This window comes from Gymnogyps californianus, chromosome 7 (genome assembly GCF_018139145.2).
Source record: "Gymnogyps californianus isolate 813 chromosome 7, ASM1813914v2, whole genome shotgun sequence".
Classification (NCBI taxonomy): Eukaryota; Metazoa; Chordata; class Aves; order Accipitriformes; family Cathartidae; genus Gymnogyps; species Gymnogyps californianus.
Genome location: NC_059477.1, coordinates 37802186 through 37819605, shown reverse-complemented (window position 1 = coordinate 37819605; position 17420 = coordinate 37802186).

The following is a 17420-nucleotide window of genomic DNA, read 5'->3' as shown; positions in this document are numbered from 1 at the left end:
CCTTGGAGTTCAATACTATATCACTGAGATAGGCACCACTGTTTTTGTTTAGTGATGGATGCTAAATGATCATTAAGCCAAAATTTAAATAATCATCTGCAAAGGAATAGTTGTCATTCACAATTTTTTCCTCTACATTAACTAGAAGGACATGATGGTTCGCTTCAAGTCTCTTTAGGAGATCTAAGCTTTACTTACAAGGGGAGGTCTTGAGTTTGGTCTTCCAATATTGCAACAGAGAATGGCCTTGTAGAGGCAGAAGGAAACGTGCTTCTGGGGCGTTGGAAATGTTCCTTGTGGACGAGGATGCTCCGGGGGGAGCAGCAATGTGTGCTCTCTTGGTGACTCTGGAGCACCAGTCCTGTAAGAACTGCTTCATTCTCCCATCTTTCTCTGTCCCTATATAGTTTGAACATGGTATACTTTTCCCTGAAGTCTACCTCAGCAGTGTATAAGATTCAGCAAAAATTTCGAGAACAGCATTACTGTAGGTTAGCCCCATTTTTGGAGTAAAAACTCAAGACCAGCTTGCTTAAAATACTGACTATTATATTCTTTGCCGTGTTACATTTTAGCAATACCCACAGATATAGAAATAATATAGGCTTAAGGCAGACACAGGAAGATGATTTGTAATTCTTTGTAAATCTCATCTTTCTGAATTCAGCCAGTGTTTTATGGATAGCAAGCGCAGAGGTAAAACTGCCAGCCTATGCTTCGAGTCAGACTAACAACTTTTGCTCCTGCAAAAATGATTTGCATTTTTAATCATCTGTTAGTTTGTGTCCTACATATTAAGGGCTTGTAGATAAATTATTAAATTGAGAAAATCTAGATAGGCAAATGAACCTCAAAGCAATTATAACATCTGAAAATTTATCAAGTGTAGTGATATTTTTCAGCTGTGGAAAGAAATTATCGTTAACCATTGTCAAGCACTTGCAGTTTTCTACCATACGGGAACTTCATTCTCCCCTCTGTTTGTTAGCTGATGTAGTGACAAGCTGCGGAGAGATGACAGATTTAGCGAAGGATTTGGAGTCTGAACACCTGTGCAGTGTCATGCATTTAAAAATAGAACGTGACAGCAAAACACATCAGCCCTCTAATGTCCAAATGGAAACCACAGGGGTTTTTCCTTCAGCTTTTATCCAGAGAAATAGCTTTCAGTCATCACTGTCCAAGTAAAAATATAACGCAAAAGCTGTTTTGTTGAGGTCCAGAATAAACAGGAACAAATCGGAGTGGTAGGCACAGGTGGTAGGCACCAAAAATATGCCGTAATCACCATTTCTTTCTTCTCAATGATGTTCTGATGGCCTGCATCTTTAAGGGGTGCAGATTATTAATGTTCAGTAGTGATTTCTTCAGGAAGCACTTACTGGCAGGTTAGAAGAGGACTGTTGACTAAAGATACTTTGCATACCTTGACTTCTGTATGACTCATTCAGCCCTTCAATGAAGCTGTCAAAAAACAACTGAAACATTTTTTTGTTTTGTATAATCTTCTCTATGGGAGAAAAAAGCATAAACCAAGGCTAGAAAGATAAAAACAGACTTGCTTGATTACTGGGTTAGATGTGTGCATTATGCTCTCCTCTGGAGGAGCCTACGTCATTGACAGTATTTGAAGGGAACATCTCTACTTCCCATCTCCTTTAATAGTATCCTTGAAACGTTAATCAAAACTAAAGCACATAATCTTTTTTTTTACAGAGGGAACGAGGTTTCCCAGTCTGTCTGAGACTTTAAGCCCGCTGCAGTCCCCGCCGGCTGCCAGCATGCTCTGCTCTCCTCTAGGGCTGAGCACAGTTACTGGGCAGCACCGCGGGCTGGCAATGAACCCAGTCCGTCCCCCTTTTCCCATTACAGAGTGCTAACCTTCCAGCATGTGCTCTTTCTTCAGCAACACCTTTGTTTTTGAAGGTCGTACGTTTTTTCTTCATGTTGGGTGCAATAATTTTGAGAGGGGTTTTTGGCCTCTTTTCTATTGCAGTCCTATTAATTGTGTTTAAAAGGATGTTTATTCAGTGTTTTGGGACAAGAGTTTTATGTGATTGTGTGATGGGGAATTAAGGAAGGTCCATATTTAGCTCTTCTGTGCTGTCATTTATGTATGAGGAAGACAGAAATCTACTTTAAACTCAGATAAGAACTAGCATTTTGGATGATGAAACTATCACACATGAATGGGTTGCTTCTTAAAATCAATGAAATAAATTAGACTCCCTGTTTAGGAGCATCTGGCACCCTTAGAACCTAGTTCATATAATGATACCTCTGTTTATTAAAAAGAGTTATGTAACAATATGGTTGATTTATTTCAATATGATTGCCTTAGCAACTTAATTGGACTACGCAGTACACCAGAGCAAAAAAAAATAATTTAATTAGCTCATTCATTTGTGGATGACTGGAAGCACTGCGCATCGTGCTCGGCTTCTTTAAAGGTGTGCGGCCATTTGATCCCGCAAGGAACTGAACCTTTTCAACTTCCACAGAAACCACCTTCAAACCTACAGGACCATCAGCACCAAGGTGATGTTCGGGCATTGGGCCCCAGTCGAAGCCCGCAGAAACCAGTGAGAAGTTTCCTTTGAATCCAAAGAGCACTGGATGACTCCTTGCAGGCAAAGGAACCTTCCTGGAGAAACGGCAAGACAAAAATGTGCCTTGAAGAATAAAGCTCGTTTTCCCCCACTGTGGTCTCTCTTTTCCCTTGAGCTGAACTCCCACCTTCCAACTCCCAAATACTATTAACATACCAGAAAATTAGCATGCTGTATCCAAGTTTTATAGTCATCCTGGGGCAAAGTTTTATTTCCTCTATTTCCAGGATGACTACTTATACATGAAAAACATGCTCTTGCAACACCATTTGACTGCTTTACGAGGTTACCACCTCATAGCTGAGACAGAACAGTAATATTTTTTTATTATTATTTTTGGTGAACCTCTTAGTAACACAAAAATAATGGAGTTATTTATTGAAATGCTTTCAAATTACTTAATATCCAACTAGCATTTTCAGAAGAGCATTTGACAGTGGTTCAAATAACTTTCAAGGTCTCTCCACTTTATTTCAGTTCCAAATGCGGCTTGTTGTGTCAGCCAAGAGACTGCTGTCTTGGGGGCAAATTCCACTTAAGTGGAGTTAATCACATCAGCATAAGTTGTTTCTATACTCTAGTTTTATACCAATTTAAATAAAATTAGAGGTTTGGATGTTGATTTCTCTTGTGTTGTTAACTTAAGATACTCTGAGCCCCAGATGATTTCTTTTTCCATTTCTATAATTGAACACCAAACTCCCCACTTCTCTCCCACCTCCCAAAGCACATAGAAAACAAGACAAAAACCTAAATTAAAATCAGAGTAAGGATTTGACTTAAAACATAAAAGAAGAAATAGGGCTGAAATTCCATACTTATCGCACCCTGTTGTACCTAGATACTGCTGCACATCTGGTATGTGAGATAATGCACTGTTTAGAGACCGTGTTACGAAGACAGAAAATTGGAAATGAGTTTCAAGTCTTAACGCTACATTTCTTCACTACTGGGAGCAAGTAAGGCCCTGTTTTTCACTCTTTTTGTAGGTTGTGTGATTTGATTCCCTCTGTTTGTTTGCTCTGTAAATAATATAGGCATGAAGGAAATCAGAAAAGGAATGGTTCTGTAAGAAATATTTTGTGCAGCACAGCTGAGAAGGATTTTTTATAAATTCCCAGACTGTATACCAAGGTTTAATTGTAATATTAGCCACAGCAAAAAATACGAGATGCTCGGTTGAAGCCATGGGTGGAGCAATAAAAACACATGTATCTTGTTCATTCATTTATCACATAATAGAAATAATTCAAACCAAAGGCAGTGGTTAGCTATTCTTGACCTGCAACAGAGTATATTCTCTCAGGACTACCTGGTGTTATAATTCGCTTTTGTCATGATCACACATATCAGTTATTTGCATGAGTCTAGCCTGTAGCTATCAGACAGAAGAAGTTAAATCTGCAGCCAACACGCTTTCCAGTTACTTCTTACTGAAACTCGTGGATGGCTGCATGGGTCTGACTTCTGATAGGGAATGTTTTCCTCATACAGTCATGCAAAAGGCAAGATTTTTATTTCAAAAAATGTCCCAGGTATAGTATATTTAGCTTTGGACTTAACGTACAGGAAATCAAGTACATCTCTAAATGCAGAACATCAGACTTTATCTGACCTTTTAGTACTTACAGTCTTCCAAATTAAATGCTTTCTCTTGGTTTTGTGTGTGCATGCCTGAATGCCAGTTCACCCACAGTGGGGAAGGAGAGGGTTTCCCTGACAAGCCAGGACACAGAAGAGGAGACTGGCTGTCTTTAATGCTAAGCCTGGTATTAGTGACGTACTCCCAATGTACAGCACCAGGTGGGATGGCACCAGGGAGGAATACAACGAGCAGGGAAGCTGTTGGCACGTGGCTGACCCCCTGTTCCTGAATCCAGACCTGAGCAGGAGCAGCTCTCGTACCTTGAGAAGAGAGGAACAGTGGTGGGAACATCACGGTCTGGCTACAAGGCCAGGAAAGCAGCATCCCAAACCAGAGAGAGGAACAAACCAGCCGCGTAGCGACCTCTCCTCCTCCCTCCAATCTGTGCTACGTTTATCCTGTGTAGTGACTACAAAGACAAGGGGACAAAAAGCAGCTAAGTGAAGCATGCTGTTGGCACCCCGGAGAAAACATCTCCTCCTGAGTATTGAGCAGCAATGAAGTGCACATCAAAATTGTTTAGACATTTCGATCCATATTCAGCTTTCAGAATTTTGGCTGAAATTCAGCTGAGCCCTAAGCAAAGTCGAACACGAGCCACATACATCTTATCTACACTAATGAGGTGTTGCCATTTGCTGACTGGAAGGAGATCTGCCGAGATTTTCTTTTCTGGAGCATGATTTGGAAATACCAACTCTCTGTTCAGTAAAATAATGTATTCAAGCTTCTTGTTCTCTGAATGTAGGTGACAACAATCTTTGTTTCTCACTGCGAGTCCAGCCGTCCTGCTCTCCTCTGTGCATGGCTTGTGGACAGAAGAAGCTGCTACACCTCGAACAGGAGCTGGAAGGTTCCCTGCTTCAACCCCAGCCAAGATGAACAGGGAAACCAGATTTATTCACAAATTTCTGAACCAAAATCTGTAGCACACTAGCATGCATATACTTTGCCGAATTTGATGGTCATGCTTGGTCCAGATTAAGTTTGTACCGGTGGGTGATCCAGGCACACAGGGAACTGGCACAGGGCTGTGCTCCCTTCATCCTTACCCCTGCAGCGTTGTGGGCAGGTAGGACAGACAAACAAGCCCTTCCTGAAATGGTTCATCACAAGCCACTGGCACTTTCATAGATATTAGAAGTTGTGATGTTATTTGATGTAACACAGTTTATTGGCCTGATCATGGAGACTCAGATTTATAAAATCACATTTTTATTACTGATTCAGTCATGCACATACATATTTATAGACTTTAGAAAATCTTTGTAATTGATCAAGTAGGGCAGTGCATTCAATTTTCATACAAGGGATTACTTGTTGTCCCTGTGGAACCACCTTTCGTATCCACAGCAGGCAGTTTAAAACATACTTACAACAGAGTTGCTTTTTTGTCTGTTATATGCTTATTACCAGCTTTGGTCTAGGCAGCAGTTACATTTAGGTTTGTTTCCTTCTTTGATCTCCACAATCTATATGAAAACACGCATTAGAAACAAGAAGGAATGTGTGACTTCTTAAGCCTGACTTCACTTACTTATACATCATCAGTCCTTGTACTTTCTGCTCGTCAGCTCACATCTCATATCTCTTGCTTTAAAAAGTTCTTCTTAACCCCAGTTTGTTTGGGTTTTGAGATTACTCATGCCACTTGTTAACATTCAGTCCCAAACTCATTCATAAATTGTGGTTAGGTTTCTTATACAGACTTAGAATTTGGCTATTTAATGAAAAATACCTTATTTCATATTAAACCCTTTCAGACAGTGTGTGAATTAAGCAGTGACCTGTAAGTCTTATTTGCAATCACGGATTCTTCTGAACTGGCTCATTCTGCTTTTTAAAAAGTAGTGAGAACTGATTACTGCAGAGTGGCTATTTTCAGAGTAAATATTCAATTAGCAAACTCCATTTTGGAAACAAATTCATTATCTGCCAGGGAGGTCAAGATTATGGTCAACTGAAAAAGAAAAATCCCAAAAGAAATTCGAACACCAAGGTGCAAAAGGAACACTTTGGTTTTGTTATCGTGCATGGTCAAGTCCAGGAGCAGGGAAGAGAGTCAAAGGGGTTGTTAGCAGAGGAATGTGCATAATGTAGACATTATCTAAACTTTTGGGGAAAAAAATGTCTGCTGTGAGTGAAGACAAACAAGCGAACAGAGCTGAGATTTCTCATTGAATGCTTATCCAAACTGACCTCATATTCAGGCCTTTCGAGGTTTTGCGGTCAAAGGTTTGGGATCCAGTTGGCTATTACAGCACATGTATCCACTGATATTTGCATTCCAATTTGCATTATTTGTGCTACCACAGGGAAGACTTTTTAAGGTTATGCTTTTATACAGCCTTTCCTCTAAAACACCTTTAGTATGCATCTGAAGAGAATGCTTCCTACTGCCTTGTTTCTAGGATTGTACATTTTCTAGGGTGTATGTTTTAGATGTGTGTGCCTTAAAAACAATATGTGCTAGAGTCTCATTTCCCCCGCCCCCCATCCTCCCGCAAGTGATTTATCTGCCTTTAGCATTTGTTTCACCAACTGCAAGCACCCTGCTAGTACAGTTCTTTTATACAACCTGAAAATGTTATTCTTTATATGCCAATTGAAATACATCACATGCATCATGGGATGAGACCAAATTAATACGTGGGGTTATGTATGTGCACAATAATTCATAGTAAAAGAAAGATTGGAAGATGTAAAGATGCGTTGAATGTATTCCTTTTTTGTTTGATACAGATACGGCATATGTGGAGGAAATAGGTTTGAAATTATATTTTTATATGCAAATGACAGCAATTTGTATTAACTCCTATTGTGCTAGAACGTAACATTTTCATCTGATGTAAGCCTTTCTTTCTTCAGATCCTCTTTCTGTTCTTACAGTGCTTGTACAAAGATCTTAGATATTAAATATCTCAGTAAATTACTGAAAGGGAGCAAGCCAGGCACGTATTGTGACATTCTTCCAGTCGAACTAGGTATCAAGCTCATCTCTTCTCCCTTTTTTAAACCCAAGTCATGGATTTATTATATCAGGACAGATGACTAACCAACTTCTAATTAAGCCCTGTTAAAACTTACATGGTGACTGGATTTCAAATTTGGACTTTGTCATTTTTAAAGTGTCTCAAAGCTATCATTTCATTTTGGAATTAACATTTCATGTACCTAGCACTGCTCTTGAATGGGACTAATTGTGGTTTGTTTGTCTCTTTGTTTTAAAAATTAATCAAAAAAGCTGAGTTTTTCTATTGCTAAATGTCTAAAAAAATGTTAAGGAAAATGTTTCTATTTTAGAAAGCTTTTAATTTAGAAAAGATTTGACCAACTAATCTCAAACTGTTCCCCAAATCTTCAAAGCGCAAACAAATTCAGACTGAAAGGAATTCTGTTTTTCCTCTTCTTGGGGACATAAAAGATGGCTGAATGAATTAAAAGGGATTAACATTGGGTTTCAATAGGACCTTACAGTATGAAGTCACTGTTACTATACCATTATGCAGCACACAATGGCTGCAGGCGTGGCTGGCTGCTGCTAGGCAAAGGCTAATATTGTTTCACCTTAAAACTTAATAATAAGGCAGCTTCAGTCAATTATTTTCTCTTCTTTAAGAGAGTAATTCATTTAGGAAAGCAGCATGCATGCATGTGTGTAGGCAGCAATAAAGTATCTCAAAGTGCCCCAATGTGCTACCTCATGCTAAGTGGTTTGAAAAGGAAAAAGATTTTAATTTAATTTAGAAAACTGCCGTGGTCTTCCACGCATACTGCGGGGAGGAGAGAAGCTGTGAGCCAGCACGCTGCGGCTCCCCCGGCAGGCGTGAGGACAGGCGGCTCCCAGCGCAACTCCAGCTTCCACACCTGGCTGCGTGGTGGGGAGGAAGACAAACCTCAGCCCTGCCTTCATCCCGAATTGGGGCGACGGTGTCGTCTCTACCGGAGCAGGAGGGGAAAGGCAGTGAGAAGGGGCTGCTCGGTACCCCCCAGCAAGGGACGGGTATTCGGCACAGTCCTGGGAAGGCTACACCCTCGTGCTAGCCAGGCTTTCCCCAAAGGGCCTCCGCTTCATTGAACAGACGTAAGTGGAGGAGCTTCTCCCCGAGGTGTGACCCTCACATCTCCCTGCCGCGCTTCTGAAGCAGCCTCGGCCCCGGTGTTTGTACCCCCGCCCTCCCCAGGCAGCCTAACCCGCAACACGTAGCAGTTCGTGTTGCGCGGTAGGTGACCTTTTTCCTCTGTATCGGTAGCAATCCAGCGTACTCTTGTAATTCCCACCTGTTTCTATCACAAAGCTTTTAAGCGGAACTATTTTTCTTGGGGACATGCCAAGAACGTGCCGAGCAGCTCCCACAGTTTGCAGCGGCTTGGGTCTGACTGTCCCCCTCCCCGTGTGTTAACAAAAGTGTGCGCGGGAAGTAGGATTTCCAGGGAGAATCATCATGCTTGAAGTAAACAACGAAATGTGTTTTCTGGAAGAAAGCTTTGAACTTGAGATTACTAGTCAATCCCCTCCATCACTGCCCAGCTGATGGACTCTTGGGATACATCCGCACACGTTCTTCAAATAGCAGGAGGTTTCAGGAGGAATCACCAAGAGTCACTGAATACCCCCAGTTAACAGGTTCTTTAGCAGAGGGGTATTGCCCAGGGACTCGGGATGACCCACAGCTTTCCCAAGATGTCCGCGCAGAAAGCACTTGTGGCAGCTCGTTTCAACCGGGAGCTTTGCACACTGAGCTCTGTCGCATCCCTAAGCCGTGCTTAAACCGCGGTGTGAAAGTGGTGCGAGTTGTGCTCAGCCAGGGACTTGGCAGCTCTCCGCGGGTACCACCTCGAGCCAGCTTGGCACCGCACGGCACTGCAGCCACGCAGCGTGTCCTGCCATCCCTCCCGCAGGACCCTGTCTGAGCCAGGAGTGGTGCCGGGAAAATATCTGCATTTTTTTATTCTTTCAACTGAGCATTTCCTCCCTAACCCAACAGGGAGTTATGCACCTTCTGACAAGATGCACTTAACAGTGAAAGCTGAGATAAAGTTCGGAAACTTGGAATCTGTTTCAGCTCGCTCTCCCCTCACTACAGTTGTCTCCTGTTAAAGGCAGCAGAGTTTGCAAGCACACGGTATCTTCCAGGAATGGGCTCTTTATCTCTATCACGTGAGTGACAGGTTGTTAGGAAATGCAGCCTGCAGTGAAGCAACGCAAAAATCTTATGCCTTATTTAAATAATGGTGTTCATTGCCTATTAAAATGTAACTTTTTGCTTTAAAATAGGATTAATTAAAATGTACAAGAATGCAATTCAGTTACATTTTATGCTTCAGCCTAGTGCACACTTTTCATAACTCATTCCCAGAAGTAATATTCAGGGCAGCATGGCATTCTCAGTTCTGCCATTAAAAGCACAAATGACTATAAAATCTGTTCTTTTCAAAAACTTGGCTCAAGTATCGCCATTGTTAGATTTTTCATAACATATTACTTTGGTCATTACTGTTTTGCAAGATAATTGTATCAGTGATCTAACTTTTGACAGTATCCAAAGTGGCTGAAAATAGTTTGCCGCAGCACCTTTGTCTTTTAAAGGCCATTTGGGGCTTGTTATTTTAATCCTTGTGCAGCCTGATTTATCACTTCAAACATCTGTCAGCTGTACTTTGTCTTGAAATTGATAGTGATAGTGTTACTGATTTTTCAACAGCAGCTGTTAGGGGTTCATTAGTTAGGCTCTCAAAGGGAGCAGATAACTGTAATATTTTTCTTTGTTAATCATCTCTTACGCATTGTAATAATACAGAGCTTGAAATCTGCTAGAAATGCACAGCTTCTCTCTGTTTCTAACTTGTCAGAAGCATCCTTTTATTCATTTAATCTGGCTTGATTATTAAACCTCTCTTCTTCATAATGCAGTAAAAAACTGAATAATGGCATGTGAGCAGGAAGATAGAAAAATCAGCCTTTGCTGTGCCGTACTTAGCGCGGAGGGAGGTCACGCAGGGTCTCAGAGTTCGCATCCAAATATGAATCAACCCCGACGAGGAGATTAAGGGCTGTTCCGTAATTGATTTTTAATTTAAAATTTACAAGGCATACAAAACCTCGATGACAACTTCAGTAAAATCAGGTTCATTTCTAACAGATACAGCAGTTTTTTGTTAATGCATTTTCCCTACCACATAAAATAGTCTTAATGGTTAGCTATGATTCTTAAAACATTTCCCCCCCAAAATCCTTGCAAGCCTGCCTCTAGCTGAGTGCCACAGTGACTCCTGCTCGGAGCTTCAAGGGACCCGAGCATCTGTGAACTCTCCTGCAGCTGAGAGCATATCAGTGCTACTGCTGGTACAACCGGCAATGCTCACCAACAGATAATTACTGTTTGAAATTAGTATTTTAATGAACTGACCTCAGCAAACGTAAAGCGAAATCTCCCAGGCATTAAAGAAATAAGCAGGAGGGAGAATTATTAACTGTAAAGTTCAGCAGACGGATGGTCAGCAGGTGCTGTCTTGGCAAAGGAGTTGAGTGTTCCCGTTTCAATTTGCGGTAAGAGGAGGCTTGTTCGGGTTTTGGTCCTGGAAGATGCTGCTGTTCTTAGGGACATGGTTCAGTGGGACTTGGCAGTGTTAGGTTTACGGTTGGACTCGATGATCTTAAAGGTCTTTTCCAACATAAATGATTCTATGATTCTATGAGCAGCATCTGCAAGTGGCACGGTGACTTCAGTGGAGATTGAAAACATCTGGGACATCTCATAAGCTTTCCAGGTGAATAGGAATGTCTTCTAAAAATAACTAAATGCCAGATCTTCATCCTAAAAGCACAAGTCTCAGTCCCATAAGACAATTTATGTGTCCATAGCATCAGTGAAGCTCAGTGCAAAACAGATTGCAAGAGTGCAGCCTGAATTTCAAGGAAATGTACACAGTGACTCAGAAAGCACCTGAAAATCAGTTCCTTTTTATATGTTGTCAGAGCATGAATTGTGTTTTCTTCTTAAAGATGGACAAATACCTTGATCTGCTTTGCATCAGGCACCATGGTCATGCCAGGCTAGGGAGAGGCTTGTGTAGAGAGCGGAAACAAACAGCTAGAGGTACCCGCTTGAAGACCCCTGCCAAAAGAAATGTCCCCCACACCACAGCCTTGACATGCACTCGGACGGCCAGAAGACACAGGCCATCGCCAAACAGGAACCCACACGCTCAGCTCAGGCTTCATCTTCTCCCTTCCAGTTATCAGGGTTAGAAACTATTCTTGAAATAAATGCGCATTGAGTTTTGAAGTCAGAGTTTCAGCTTTTAGCCGTCTATCTTCAGAAGTCCTTCAGAAGTCCCACCTAGCTAGATTATTCCATTAGTATGTCATAGACTCAGTGACCTTTTTATTTTATTTGCTGAAGGACAGTCAATCTCTAACACAGGTCAAGACACTGTGTAGCCAGTCAGGTGGATCACTGACCCACTCCACGACAGCATTTCCTTGTCTGTCCTGTTATGAACCAAAAATTCTTCTTGAACGTTTAATATATTTTTATATATATATATTATCTGAGCTTTCTATACCTATCGTAACTGAATTAGATATTTTTGTACAAGACTTTTTTTTCAGATCATTCACAGAATGGTTTACATCTATGTTACTTCTCCACCCTTCAAGAAGAGCTGGATGCCTCATATATAGTAAAGAGAAAAACTACTTAGTAATATCAGACAAAATTATAAGAGTCGTTTCTTTACAAACATACAAGTAAGACACCTATTTTTTATCTCAAAGATCTCTATTTTAGATTTAGGGGGAAAAAACTAAACGAGTAGAAAGAGGTGAAGTCTTCAAGGGTAGAATTGGTGCACATCTTTGGCAAGAAGCATTTCTTAGAACAAATTTTCTGTTCTCTCAGCAAAAAGGTAGATCAATTCAATGCATGGATATAATTTAAAAGCTATCTATGCTCTAAGCAATTTATCCAATTGAGGCTGGAGAGAACACTTCAGATAACCTAAAACTACTCGTTAGGGTTGTGGGAAAGACGGCACATGCTTTCCACAAATACATTTTCGAAAAAGGAAATCTTTGCAGGCTTTATTTTTAATTTTCACTCTTTTTTCTTCTGCTGCTTTTTCCTCCCAATTTTGTTTCTTTACTGAAGTGCTGTTTCAGTAAAATACTATTTTGCTTTCTTACACAAATTGGAGAATTTTAAAGTCATTTTTTTTTCTGTAAAATATGATACTGAGTTTGAAGTATCATCTGTTTTGTTTAAAAATATGCAATGAAATCGTATCCTGAATTGGAACTTCTCCCAACATACCCCTTCATTTTAGATTCATATTTTTGTCTGTGGGTTATTTGGATGTTATCATCTCATATTCTCATTAAAGTAAAGATTTCTACCTGTTACCTTCCCTAGCCTTTAGGTGTATACAGATGTAGATAGAGATCTTTCTCTCTCAGATCTTTTGAGGAAAAATGGCAAAGCGCCTTTCAGCGGTGCGCCGTGAACCACGCTTCATTAGCCTCCCGCACGCCTGCCGTGAGAGCAGAAGAGGAACCATCCGTATTACAGGATGGAAAAATAGTGCTGAGTCGCACGTTGGCTTTCATGTTTCCAATTTATGTTCTCTGACTGACTTACCTTCTGTGACAGTCTGAAACTCCTGAAAGGTAAAAGACTAAAAAGTGAGAGAAAGCTTCAGGCTTACCCTTATTGTCGTGTCTCTTTCAGGTATTTAAGTGTGCACTTGTGTTTAGCGGTATTAGTTGACTTTCAGACAACAATATGTCAGAAAGTATTAATATTCACAATTAATATATTGATATATAGCTTTAGTCTGCCATTCATCATTCTCTTTCTGTCACTTTCCTATTGCACCGCTCGGACGCTTTCCCAGCAATGCTGAAGAGCGATGGCTTTGGAGGAAGCCCCATCACCAGTCACTGATAGCAGGATGCGGTACAGCAACAATCGCTTCCCTTCTGTCAGCAGGGATGCTCGTACAGCATCCGTCTGCAGGTGGGGAATTTCTTTGTAGCATTCATTTACAAGCAGAAAATTTAATGGGCTGCGAGGTTCAATCATGAAGGCTTTTTTTTCTGCTGAAGCAGCTTGTCATTTTAGTTTTAACTACAGGAGACAGGACAAAATTGTTAAAGCAATCCAATTATATTAGCTATTGAACAGGGGATTTCTGTCCACCTTTCCCGAGTGAAAGAAAGTAACAATAGCTGTATGAGCCTTTAAAACTTTCCAAATTGCAACGTCCCTAACTCCTAACAGAGTCCCTGGGTACTCTGCCACCGTCCAGCTAGAGATCAGCGCTTCTGACAATCCACTCTCTGCTCTGCAGTTTCACCCCCATAAAGGATATCTTTGCCGAAATCAGCATGCTGAACCCCATAGTCCCTCTTTACGATCCATTTTAAAATGAGACAGAAATCAAGCAGGTGAACGCTGAATTTCCGACTTACTTAATTTTATCTTTGCACCAGAGTATTTCAAAGAGTCTGTCATCGCCCACAGGAGAGAGAAAGCCAGTCACAACAACTAGCTGGTATTTATTTATTTACAGTTTAGCAAGGGAGAGGTCGTACAAGCGTAGGAAAGCGTTTTGGGTGCCTGGCGAGCAAGGGCATTCTCAGTTACAAGGTTCAGCCTCTCTTCTGAATATTCACATCCCACCACCCCCGTTAGCATGGGTAAATGGTGACGGCAATTTCTGTGCAGTCTCTTCATTTACATGGAGAAATAATTAATTCCCAGCTTTTGACAAATGCATAACAAAACTAGGGTTGCTCAACTGATCCAGCTAACGGGCAGGACCTTCAGTAATATTCAGGTCCCTCTTTTGCCGGTGTGCTGCTCGCACCTCTCCTTTCTTCCAGGCTGCAAACTGCAAGCACTGCTTCCAGAGCCACATAGGACACAAAGACCCCGCTCTCAACCTCCAGTTGAAATGCCTTTTGTCATTTCTTTTGTCTTTTGAAGTTTGACAAAAGTAAACCCCTGCTCACTCTGTTCCTTCCCACCAGCTCAGTGCTCGGAGAATTATATGCCACACGGATGGCTCACGGGCCCCTCGTGGGTCAAACCGGGCTGCCACGCAGGTAGTTAGCATCACCAGGACCTGGGGAGCACCATCGGCAGCCTGCAGCCCGCTGGGCTGGCTGCCCGTCGGCCACCCCGCCGGGAAGGGGACGGTCACCCTGAGCACCTGGGGGTCCCTCATCAACTGCACCATAACCACGGCAGAAGAATTCGGCTCAGGAAGTAAAGCAAGCAGCCATATGTGGCCATGTTTTAGCAGGCCCTTCATCTCAAATATTTCAAGTCATTTTTGTACTTTCTTCACAACCGAAATTAAATAGTGAAGTTAGTTGTATTTCTTTGGAGCGCTCTTGTTATTTTCCCAGTGTGAGAGCCACATACCCTGCTGTCAGGCCCTCAAGTATTCACATACGCTTTTTAACTTACAAAACCAATTTCTAATAAGTAGCTTATATCAACTCCTCTATACTTATGTAATTTAAAATACACCTTCTGAGAAAAAACACAAACTCCGAACCGCGGCAGGATGTTACATGCTGCCTACAAAGCAGAGTACACACTCAATTTTCACTTGCTGCAGCTATTGTTGTCTAATGCACGTTGGCCCCGGGGCTAGTTGGCTGAGAGCTGCAGCTGATTGCAAAGTCAGGAGGAGGAGGAATCAGTGGAAATTTCAGGACCTGTCTGGAAATGAAAGATTTTTGATTCAGTGCAAAGCAACTCCTTGTTTCCTGGGGCAGGCTGACCTGCACAATTTTGTTTTCTCAAGGGAAATCCAAAAGCTTCCCAGCAGAATTTTTGGGAGAAGGGATCAAAAATCAAAAATTTCCAGGCAAAAACCTGCCATGCGTTTGGGCAGCTGAAGATCGAGGCATCCTTAAGGATTTTCCTACATGGTAGCCTAAGTCGTTAATTCACAGCTTTCATTCCTAGCAAAAGCTGCAGTGGTAAATGAAAGTTAATCCACCTTACAATTACGAAAGCACACGGGCTTATAACATCCTGAAAAATAAGGCTGTGACTAGATGGAACAAACATGGCTCTTTTATACAGTCCTGCTGAAAGAAGATGTTGCTTAATTCCTGAATTCCTTGAAGCATTCCTGACAGCAATCACATCTGCTGCCATAAAACCCATCACAGCCTCTGCCTTTGGGAAAAACGTATTTAATAATCAGTAAAGTTCAAGCTCAGCTTGTTGTGATGAATTATTAGAACCCGTCATCATTTTCTTGCAGAAAAAAAAAAAAGGGGGGCTATAATGGAACACAATTTTATGTTTTTCCATTTAATTGATGACGGGCTGAGTTTTTATTAATCTTTCTGGGCTCCAGTCTAAGATGCTGAAAAAGCTAATATGAGATCATTGTATCTGGTTAATGTGTGTGCTTTGCAAAATTGATAAGGCCTGTCAAGACATAAATTATTTAAAATTTGATAAATGTGTTGAAATCATTGAATTTTCAAACAGACAAAGCAGAGCTATTTCTCTTCCTGCCCCCCACCCCCTTCAAACTGAGGTTTTTGTGCAGCCGCTCAATGATGCTGCATTATCCTTGCAGCACACGGCTTGTAAAAGACTGAAATTAGTACGAGGAAGCCAGAGAAGCACCCTGTGCTGCTGCAGCGGTGGCACGAACATAAACCCATGAGATACAGCCTCAGGGATGGAAGTAGCAGAGAGCGAGGAGACCACTGGAAGGCTCTCCAGGAGCTTTTCACTGGTGAAACTGGGGGCGGGAGGAGGTTACCAAGTACCACCTCCCTCCTACCACCCCTTCCTCTCCATCGGTGGGATAAAAAGCTCACAGCCGCACCAGTGAGCGGCCGAACGGTGCTTCAGAACTGTTTATCCCAACAGACCCATTTATTTCAGCTAATTGCCGAGAGTTTTTAAATGATTCCTGGCAGGGGTGAAGCTATAGAAATGATTGCTGGTGATTGATGAATAACCTGGATAAAATTCCCAAAGCATCAAAACGATTAACTCTTGCACGGGTACACTTGCTTTTATTTAGTGCCTTGCCCACAGAGAAAGGTGTGGGAGCAAGTTCCAGATGAACCCAAATTTATTTGGGCAAATAGAGAAAATACAGCATTTACTGACACCAGTGTCTCATCAGCGCAGGCTCATTTCTCAAAAACAGTTCACAGGGAATGTTATTTAACCCTGTGCTGCTCTACCATGGTCAGGATCATTCATGGAAGAGAAAGGTTTTGAAGAGCAATCACCATCTTTCAGAGAAGCACACAGGAAGAACGAATGGTTTGAAGTTTAAAACTCCATAAATATAAACCACATCATACTTTGGTTTGAGCTGTTCTTGTGGTTAACGTAGCAAAAGAAAACAGCAAGGCACGTTGTGGATTCTGTACATCTCGATGGGTCCCAGATGATGTTTCTTACTGGAAAATATCTACAGCCTAATGGAAATTTTAGGGTAACTGGGTGACATTTTACAGCCTCTGTAATATGGGAAAAGATTAGGTGATTTCTTCTGTTTGGAAATTGATGGTTTGAAGGGAATGGGAAAATGCAGGTGCAGCAGAGGAGAACTACAGCAACAGCCATCTATTTAAATGTATACATTAACTTCCCTAAGCTAGTATTTTTCAAATACCTACCCTACTAGCAATATTTTCCACTATAGAGAAGCATTATAGTGAAATGGGAAGATGCTGAGGAAGCCATTTTTTCCAGCATGTGCTGCATTCTTTTAATAGAGATTTTTTTTATTTCCCGGAAATTGCTAACCAACGTGAATAAACAGCTGAACAAAGAGCATCGGCCCATCCTTGCTAACAGCAAAAAGCTGTCATCAAGCGAAGGGCCTTTGCGATGTATAGAGGAAAATGAAGCGTTAGAGTTCGGTTCTCTTACATTGCAGAAAGCTTTATTCAAAATAGAAAAAAAATCTGCACACACAGAGAAAAGGTTTTCCATTTAAAAAGCACAAATATTATTCACATTTCTGAACAATGCACCCTCATTCCTGCTCCTGCGCTGGGCACTGAGCACAACCAGGCGGTTCTTTGTTAGACACCTTTTTACTGAACATTTGCAAAACACAACAAATGTACTACCCAGAGCCTGCAAAGTCCCCTTCCCTGCAACCGA